The following is an 11,139-nucleotide window of genomic DNA, read 5'->3' on the forward strand; positions in this document are numbered from 1 at the left end:
ATGAAAGAAAATACCTACCACCCTCAATTTCTGTATACAGCAAAATTACCTTTCAAAAGTGAGAGGGGATGACATCAGCATGGCGATGTAAAAAGCTCCTGAAAACCTCTCTCCAGAGATTCAGTGACAAAAGAACAATTCTCACTTGTTCAGAACTTTGGAGGAAGGTATAGACTGGTGAAGGATCACACAAATACTGAATTGATGAAAAAGAAAAATAGCAGGTAGGAAACTTCCATCCCAGACCAGCTGGTCCTCTTCCCGCCCCTTCACCTGGTCCTACCAACTCAGGAAGTGTACGGAGGCAACAATCAGGATCCCTCTCAACTTCTACCAGGGACACGGACCATGACATCTCTCACAGCAGTGAGACGGATCCCCACCTATAAAAGGCAACAAGAAAGAGTTTCCAAAATGGAAGGTTAAGGAGGGAATGGCAGAATCTTCCCCAAAAGCAGCAAGTTGCCAGGCAGAAAATACCTATGTCAACTGTTTGGGGACCTGGAGAACAGGAGAGGACAATTCAAGGCCCAGGTCAGTGAAGGATGAAGAGTCTGAGAAAACGTAGACAGAGACTGTTTCCAGTCCAGGGTCTTGGTGCTTTTTCCCACCCTTGAGGGAGACAGCAGCAGGCAGCCTGATCCTTGCCTTGGGGATGGCTGCAGACTAGGGGAGTTGAGGAATTCACTGTTGCAAATAAAGAGGAGGACACAGACCCACACTGAGCCAGGTTTTGGTTGAGGAAGTGAGGGCACAGGAACCCCTGTTTCAGCCCTGCCAGCTCAGATGCAACCTGGGCTCCAGGAGGTAAACAGCTTCAGAGGACGATTAAGTCACCAAACATTACCATCCACTGGGCAGACCAGAAGGTGCAGGGGAACTGCAGGTCTTTTTAGAGCCTCTCCAGACCCTATCCCAGACCCACTGGAGTTTGTCTATACTCTGTACTTGGGAACCTGGCCCTGTTTGGGCTGAAATATATGGATGAACCAACTGTCAAAGCAGTACCCTAAAACAAAGCTAGGTCTTGGTAGCCAGTGAAAAGCAGAGAAATACTCGATCAGCTGCTGGCTAGAGAAGTTGACCTCTCAGTACCACAGTCTGAGGTCTTTCCAAATGGGATCCTGGGAATCACCAGACACATTATGCCCACAGGTGAAGGCTCAGCCAAGGTACACAGTGTTCACTCCCTACCTCCAGAGTTGGTGGCTTCCCAGGCACATGAAAAACTGTGGCCATGACTGGATTTCCACCTGATCTGGATCCTGCCCAGCAGGCTGTTACAGCTGGGGAGAGGTGAGACTGTGGGGAAGAGGAACCTATGAGCACCATCTGGTGCCAAGACAGTGGACCTATAATCTGGCAAACTGCTTTTCTGCTTAGCCTCTTAACAGACTTCTGAAAAAGGGTTGAACCACCTGTGTGAAGCCCCAGCCCTGGTTTGGCTAGGAATTACTGACAAGCCAAGTTCCAAAGGAGACCTGCAATGCAAACCCAAACAGCTACAAAATCTTAGATGAGCAAAGGAAATCAATTTTCAAAATAATCTTAACAAATGTCAAGAAAACAGCATAAAATCACAATACACATGAAGAAGAAAGAAGAAAGAAGTTATGGCCAATCCAAATGACCAAATTGAAAAGAACAGGAGACACAGAATTTGGAACAACTAATCAAAGATGTTCAAACAAATCTGCTAAACAACCTCAGTGTGTTGGCTAAAGAGATAAACACTTTTTATCTCTTTAGCCATAAGTCACAAGAAGAGCATAAAGAAGAATTTGAAAGAATAGAAAAATAGCCAATCTTATGGAAATAAAAGATACTGTAGATCAAATTGGAAATATGCTAGAGACACACAACAACAGATTTGAACAGGCAGAAGAAAAAATAAGAGAATGAAAGGACAGAGCAACTGAATTTGAATGCATAAAAGAAAAAATGGTGAAATGATTGAAAAATTTGAATTGGATTTCAGGGAAATGATTGCTAACATGAAGCATGCAAATATAGCAATCACTGGTGTCCCAGAAAGAGAAGAAAAGAGGAAAAGGCTAGGAAGACTACTTTAGAAGATAATTGATGGAAATTCTCAACCCTTATAAAAGACATAAGCATGCAAATCAAAGAAACCCAAAGAACACTATATAGAATAAGTCCAAACAGACCCACTCCAAATCACAAACTAATCAGACTGTCAAATGCTGAAAAGGAGAATGTCCTGAAAGCAGCAAGAGAAAAGCTATTCACTACATATAAGGGAAGCCACATAACACTAAATGTTGGCTACTCATTGGGCACCATGGAGGTGAAAAGGCAGTGGCGTGATATATTTAAGATGTGGAAAAAGAAAAATCACCAGCGAAGAATTCTTTATCCAGCAAAACGCTACTTCTAAAGTGAGGGAGCGTTTAAAATTTTCACGACTAGATGCTGAGAGACTTTGTTAACAAGTAACAAACCCAAAAAGAAATACTAAAAGGAGTTCTGTTGGCTGAAGAAAAAAAAGACAAGGGAGAGAGGTCTGGAGGAGGACATCATTGATGAGTATTAGCAGAAGTAAATTAAATGAGAGAGAGAGAGAAAACAGACCTGACAAATAGAAGCCAAAGGATAAGATGGTTGAATGAAGAACTGCCTATATGGCAATAAGTTTGAATATTAATGAATTAAACTCCCCATTAAAAGACACAAGTTGGCAGAATGGATTTAAAAATATGATCCACCTATATGCTGTTTACAAGAGACTTATCTTAGATCCAAAGAAACAAATAGGTTGAAAGTGAAAGGATGGAAAAGATTTTCTACAAGTAGTAATCAAAAGAAAGCTGGGGTAGCTATACTCATATCAGACAAAATAGACTTTAAATGGAAATACATAATGAGGCAAAGAAGTACATTGTATGCTAATAAAAGGGGAAATTCACCAAGAAGAAATAACAATGATTAATACTTTTGCACCCAATCAAGGGGCTCCAAAGTACCCAAAGCAAACACTGGGAAAACTGAAGGGAGCAATAGACATTTCTACAATAATAGTGACAGACTTCAACATACCATTCTCTTCTATAGATAGAACACCAGACAGAGAATCAATAAGGAAATAGAGAACCTAAACAAAAGGATAAATGAGTTAGTCTTAACAGACATATATGGATCCTTGCATCAAAAATATCAGGAGATATGTTCTTCTCAAATGCTCATGGAATATTCTCCAATATAGGATGAGCTGGAACACAAAACAGAACTTAATAATTTGAAAAAGATTGAAATTATTCAGAGCACATTCTCTGATCATAATGGAATGAAAGTGGAAATCCATAATCACCAAAGAACCAGAAATTTCACAAATGTGTGGAGGTTAAACAATGCACTCTTAAACAATCAGTGGGTCACAGAATAAATTGCAAGAGAAATCAGCAGATATCGAGATGAATGAAAATGAGAATACAACATATCAAAACCTATGGGATGCAGTGAAGACAGTGCTGAAAGAGAAATTTATAGCTCTAAACTTACATTAAAGGGGAGAAAGAGCTGAAACCAAAGACCTAAATGAGCAACTGAAGAAAGTAAACCTAAAGCAAATAGAAGAAAAGAAAAAAACACAGATTAAAGTGGAAATAAATGAATTGGGGAACAACAACAACAAATAATAGAGAGCATCAATAAAATCAAAAGTTGGTTCTTTAAGAAGGTCAAAAGGTTTACAAACCCTAAGCTAGACTCAAAAAGTGAAAAAGAGAGAGGATGCAAATAAATAAAATAAAAATGAAAGAGGGGTCATAATCATGGACCACAAAGAAATCCAAAAGTTATGAGAGGACATTATGAACAATCATATGTCAACAGACCAAACAATGTAGAAGAAATGGGCAATTTCCTAGTAACACATGAAGAACTAGACTGATTTTAGAAGAAATAGAGGACCTCAACACAACAATCACAAGTAAAGAGATTCAATTAGTCATCAAAAACCTCTGTACAACTTCTTAGACCTTATACCCAAAGCACTAGCAATGAAAGAAAAATAGATAAATGGAACTCCTAAAAATTCAATGCTTCAGTGCCTCAAAGGACTTCATCAAAATGAGTAGAAGGCAGCCAATGCAATGGGAGAAAATATTTGGAAACTATATATCTGATAAGGGATTGACATCCAGTATATATAAAGAAATTCTATAACTCAACAACAAAAGAAGAAACAACCCAACTATAAAATGGACAGAAGATATATATATATATATACATATATATACACACATATATATACATATATATACACACACATATATTTGCATTGGCAGGCACCGGGAATCGAATGTGGGTCTCCAGCATGGCAGGTGAGAACTCTGCCTGTTGAGCCACCATGGCCCACCCTGGGAAGAAGATATTAATGGACATTTTTCCAAAGAATAAATACAAATAGTTAAAAAGCACATGAAAAAAGGTCATTTTCCTTAGGTATTAGGGAGATGCAAATCAATATCACAATGAGCTATCATCTCACACCTATAAGAATAGCTACCATTAAACAAACAGGGAACTACAAATGTTGGAGAGGATGTGGAGAAATTGGAACACTTATTCACTGTTGGTGGGAATGTGTAATGGTACAGACACTATGGAAGACGGTTTGTCAGTCCCTAGAAAACTAAATATTGAGTTGCCCCATGACCTGGCAACAGATAAGTGGATAAACAAAATGTGGTGTGTATATATATATATATATATGGATATATCTATGTATATTATATACATACATATACAATGTGTACACATACAATGGGACATTGTGTGGCTACAGAAAGGAATGAAGTGGTGAAAATTGCAAAAAGGTGAATGAACCCTGAGGACATTGTGTTGAGTGAAATAAGCTACAAACAAAAGGACAAATATTATATGGTCTCATTTAGAAATACTTACAAGAAAATTAGGGCCTAGACTGTAGGCTTTTACAACAGTCACATGTATTCCTGAATTTTAAATATTATTTCTAAATTCTGAGATGCTGTGCTATATGATAATAACCTGGTATTTCCCTGAAAATTTGGTTATCTGTGTGACACCTGAGACCCAGAGTTACAGTTCGGCAGCTCTGAAAGTCAGTATTACTTCAAACCTCAACTGTTAAAAAAGCTGAAGAAGAGATCAGACTTCAATTAGAGATATGAATGAAGACGATCTTGTTGGGACTAAGGTAAAACAGAACACAAGATAAAGGAGGTTATTGTCTGTATTTTAAAACTTCACCTTCTCTGTGAGACCAAAAGAAGAGATGTATATTTTATCCAAAATTTAAATTTTCTGTAGTACACAATCTGATTTAACCTGTATGGCCAGTTCATTTAAACAACCAAAACACAGGGAGCCTAGAATAGGAAATGAGATCTTGCAATTCTGTACAGCTTAACATAATAACCTGGTACATTCCAGAATATGTTGGGCAAATAATAAAAAAAAAAACATTTGCAAAGTCCCTTAAGGGACTGGATTTTAAAATATGGAACTATTGAATTGCCCCACCTGAGGAATTCCTGATATTCTGTCAAGCATTAAGGTTTCCCTACTTAATAGGTCAAGCCCTCAATCCTGAGGTCTCCTCTTATGAAACTTATTTCTATAACCTGGAAGCTAACCTATAACCTAAAACCTATAGCTGACCTATAACTATGCCTAAGAGTTACATCCAGATAACTATTGTTGTTTTTGTTGTTCAGATGTGGTCTTTCTTTCTAAGTCCAACTCTGCAAATAAAAGCATTACTCTTCTGTCTGTGTGGGACATGACTTCAGTGGTGTACGTCTCCTGTCAGTGTAGGTCATGATTTCCAGGGATAAGCCTAGCCCTGCCATCATGAGATTGACAATTCCTTCTTGAACAAAATCTTAAAAAAGAAATGTAACAAAATGAGGTTTCGGTGACCAAGACATTTCAAATATTGTTGAGAAGCTGTTCAGGAGTTTTTATTCTTATGCAAACTTCAGCTAGATATTGTCAATTGCCATGGTATGCCAAGCCCTAAACAACATATTCCTGAAAACTCTAAAGAGTACCCAGGGCTCTATCTGAGACTCTATAAAAGTTTTACTCACTAAGTTCACTTTTCATAAACTTAAAGCCTCCAGACCCTTCTTATTCCAGATAAGTCCTGAAAAGCAGAGGTACCAGTTTCTCCAAGAACAGCAACCAGTTGTATCCCCCATGCCATAATGTTGATATCCCTTTTCAACATGATGAAGTTAGATTGGTCATTGCCCAAATATCCCTGAATATTAGGAAAAAGATAAAATGAGAGGGGAGGAGTAGTAACAGAGAAGATAGAATTTAACAAATTATTATGATTACTGAATCATTATTTTGATATTTCTTTTTAGTCTCTATGCATTAGAACAGATCAAAGGAAATACCTGAAATTATGGAACTGTAACCCACACCATACTTTAAAATTTTCTCTATAACTACATTTTAAACTATACTTTGAAATTCATCACTTTATGCATATATGTTACAGTTCATAATTTTAAAAAATGTTAAAAATTTTTGGGCGGGCCGCGGTGGCTCAGCGGGCAAGAGTGCTTGCCTGCCATGCCGGAGGACCCCGGTTCGATTCCCGGCCCCAGCCCATGTAAAAAACAAAAAAACAAACAAACAAAATATAATAAAAATAAGAAAATGTTTCCCTTTCTTCCTCCCTTCCTTCCTTCCATCCTTCCTTCCTTCTCTGTCTTTCTTTCCTTCCTTTCCTCCCTCTCTCTAAAAAAAAAAAAAAAAAAAATTTTTATTAATGTTTTTTTAAAAAACCTACAAAGAAAAGCCCAGGACAAGAAGGCTTCAATGTGGGAATTTTATCAAAAAATTCCAAGGAGAAATAATGCCATTCTTGCTCAAACTCTGCTAAAAGAAAACCTGAAGAAAAGGGACCACTGCCTAACTCATTCCATAAGTTAACATCACTCTAATATCAAAACCTGATAAAAATACTACAAGAAAGGAAAACTACAGACCAATCTCTTTAATGAATATAGAAACAAAAATTCTCAACAAAATACTTGCAAATTGATTCTAACAGCACACTGAAGAATTATACTCCGTGACCATGTGGGGTTTATTCCAGGCATGCAAGGGTGGTTCAATAAGAAATTCAGTCAATGTAATACAATACATTAACAAAATGAAAGAGAAAATCAAATGATCATCTTGGTCAATGTGGAAAGGCATTTGACAAAATAACATGCTTTCCTGATAAAAACACTTTAAAAGGTAGGAATTGAAGGAAACTTCCCAGTATGATAAAGGATATATGTGAAAATCGCACATCATAGTCAATGGTGACTGACTAAAAGCTTTCCCCTTAAGATATGGAATGAGACAAGGATGTCCACTGTCAACACTATTATTCAACATTGTACTAGAAGTTCTACCTAGAGTAATTAGGCAAGAGAAAGAAATAAAAGGCATCCAAATTAAAAAAAGGAAGAAGTAAATCCCATTATTTTGCAGATGACATGATCCTATATTTGGAAAACTCTGAGAAATCTACAACAAAACTGCTTGAGCTAATAAATTCAACAAGGTAGCAGGATGCAAGGTTAATGTGTAAAAATAAGTCATATTTCTGTACATTAGTAATGACTCAACTGAGGAGGCAATTAAGAAAAACTCCCATTTACAACAGCAACTGAAAGAATCAAATATTGAGGAATCAACTTAGCCAAGGATGCAAAGGACCTGTACACAGAAAACTACAAAGCATTGCTAACAGAAAGCAAAGAAGACCTAAATAACTGGAAAGATATCTGTGTTCATATATAGGAATGCTAAATATTGCAAAGATTTTTCTACAGATTCAATGCAATTGATCTATAGATTCAGTGCAATACCAAATAAAATTTCAACAATCTACTTAGCAGACTTGGAAAAGTTAGCTATCAAATTTATTTCAAGGGGAAAGGGGCCTCAAATAGCCAAAAAACATCCTAAAAAAGAAGAATGAAGTGGGAGAACTTACACTTCTTGTCTTTAAAACTTATTATAAAGCCACAGTAGTCAAAGCAGCATGCAATGGTTGCTGTTAAACAAGCAGGAAACTAAAAATGTTGGAGAATATGGAACACTTATTCATTGCTGATGGAGAGAAAAATGATACAACCACTGTAGAAGACAGATTGGCAGTTTCTCAGAAAACTAAATATTGAGTTGCCCTATGGCCCAGTAATTCCTCTATTTGGTATATACCCAGAAAATCTGAAAGTAGGGACACAAAGAAGTATTTGTTTGCCAATGTTCATGGCAGCATTATTCATGATTTCCAAAAAAGGGAAGCAATCCAAGTGTCTTTCAACAGGTGAGTAGATAAACCAAATGTGGTATATACATACAATGGAATATTATGCAGCAGTATGAAGGAATGAGATCTTGAAGCATATGACAACATGGAAGAACACAAAAGGACAGATATATTATCTCACTAATATGAACTGTCTAGAATATGTAAGCTCAGAGTTAATGTAGAATATAGGGTACCTAGTGATAGACAGAAGCTAGAGAAAAAGTGGTTATCTAATATATACAGACTTGTTAACAGGATTGACTTAAATGTTTGACAATAGAAAGAGCTCATTACTGGGACTACAAGTTATAGTGCAGTATTATAGGTGAATTTGATTGAAACGGGTTGTTTAGAGTCATGTATGTCACCAATTAACTCTACAAATTTACGTAAGTTCTTGCATAAACTAATACAAATGTATGACATACAAATAATTAATAATAGAGTGGTATATGGGGAAAATTACCAATTGCAAGCTACAAACTGTATTTAACAGTAATGCCTTAATATACTCTCATCAACAGTAACAAGCTTATACACCAATACTAGGGGTCAATTATGGGTAGGGGAATAAGAGATATGGGTTGTTTGGGGTTTTCCTTTTGTGTGTGTCTATCTGTTATTTTTGTCTTTGGAGCAATAAAAATTGTCTAAAATTGAGTGTGATGATGATTGCTCTACAAAGTGTTGATAAATTTGTAGAGTTAATTGGTGACATACATGACTCTAAACAACCCCTTTCAATCAAATTCACCTACAATACCGCACTATAACTTGTAGTCCCACTAATGAGCTCTTTCTTGATTGTATACTTTGGATGGAATATATGGTATATGAACATATCTCAATAAAATTTGCAGATTCAAAAAATACATATGCACATAGAGATCTGCAGAACCACCCCCATAAAGCATGTGATAATTAAAATATTAATTTACAACCAACTGTTTTCAATCAATCTACCTGGAGCTGGAATAAATGAAATGAGCAAGAAGAAAAGAGAATGTCGGACCCTGAACAATTAGGATAAGAGAAAATAACCTATCACATCTTTCCATGCTATAAAATAGGCGCAGAAGTGTTCAATTTACCAGTGTAACATCTGAAGCTGACGTGCATCAGAGAGAAATCAGAACTGAATGGGAGCACCTGGACTTCCTATCTTATTGGCTGGAAAGCCCATCAGTCTTACCCCTATTTTCCTCTTCATGACAACAAGACCTGGGCTGAGAGCAAAGACAACTATACTGGGGTGGGGGCCCACCAGGAGATAATCAGCACAGAAGCTGGGCAGAACTTTATTGCTCAACTTTTGTATAGATGATTTTCATATTTCCTGGGACTTACAGATCAGAACACTGAAGGCCAGTGGCACAAGGATGGACCAGATGCCTTTTAACCCAAACATGGTATTCTGGAATGAGGGTGAACCCAATAACTAACAGCAAGAAAACTGAGCTGTCTTGTTAAAAAACAAGATAGGGTGGGCCACCGTGGCTCAGTGGCAGAGTTCTCGCCTGCCATGCCTGAGACCCAGGTTTGATTCCTGGCGCCTGCCCATGCAAAATAAATAAATAAGTAAATAAATAAATAAACAAGATAAATGGGCCTGGAATGATTTTCCTTGTAACTTTGGACAAGTAGGATTTGTAGGATACCTGGGGCAGAATTCAAGTAGAAACCTCCTAACTGGTCCTCACAATGGGGACATAAAAGAAGGGCCAGTTGGACTGGGGCCCCACTGGGGGGACAGAATGCATGCTGGGTTTCAATGCATCTTCAATCACAATGGCTTTGTTTAACTCTGTTTGATTCAATCTAGACACTGGTTCTGTATAGTGTGTTGATAGAAAGAATAATCTTTTCGGTGAGAACCAGTTTTTCATTATCTTTGCATTCTTGACAGGATTTTGAGTTATTTGCTTTGTTTGCATTGATTACATATCTAAAAAAATGGTTTGAATAATAGTACAATCTCTTTGTCATTTCTCCCCTGTGTATTAGTTTGCTAAAGCTTCCAGAATGTAATACACCAGAAATGGAATGGCCTTTAAAAAGAGAATTTATTAAGTTGCAAATTTACAGTTCTAAGGCCATAAAAATATCCAAACTAAGGCATCCAGGGAACGATACCTTGACTCAAGAAAGATCAGTGGGTCTGAAACAGCTCTGTCAGCTGGGAAGACTCATGGTGGCATCTGCTAGCTTTCTTTCCTGACTTCTCTTTCGAAGGATTCCCTGAGGGCATTTTCTTTCACCTCCAGAAGTCTCTGACTGTGGGCTCTGTCAGCACCGAAACTTTTTCCAATTCCTTCTTAAAGGCTTCAGTAAGCAACCCCTCCTTGAATGGGTGGAGACACATCTCCATGGAAACCAGCTAATCAAAAGTTACCACCCACAATGGGGTGGGTCACATCTCCATGGTAACAGTTGAAAAGTTCCCACTGAACAATATTGAATGAGGATTAAAGAACACGGCTTTTCTGGGGTGCACAATAGTTTCAAACCAGTACACCCTGCTCAGATTCTTAGCTCTTAAAACTCAAAATTAAGTTATTCTGACCTGAAGTGGTACATCATACTTTTAATCCAGCTATCCCAAGCACTTAAAGTTTTTTAAACAAAATTTTTACTGTTAGATGCTGACTTTTAAATAGTACCAACCATTAGTTCAACATTCCATGACCAAAATTTTGCCACAACAGAAGTTTAAATTAGTTCCAAATTGTGGTATTGCATAGGTAGGAAAAAGTCCATTTATCTTTTTAAATATTCACTTTCCCTAGCCTAAATTTCTTCTCAAAGCA

The 11,139-nt window shown here is 37.3% G+C and overlaps 1 pseudogene; it reads left to right on the forward strand.

Annotated features, from left to right (window-relative positions):
- Positions 1-348: 348 nt before the first annotated feature.
- LOC143662460 (C-type lectin domain family 4 member D pseudogene) lies at positions 349-10,010 on the forward strand (annotated as a pseudogene).
- Positions 10,011-11,139: the final 1,129 nt, after the last annotated feature.

This window comes from Tamandua tetradactyla, chromosome 18 (genome assembly GCF_023851605.1).
Source record: "Tamandua tetradactyla isolate mTamTet1 chromosome 18, mTamTet1.pri, whole genome shotgun sequence".
NCBI lineage: Eukaryota > Metazoa > Chordata > Mammalia > Pilosa > Myrmecophagidae > Tamandua > Tamandua tetradactyla.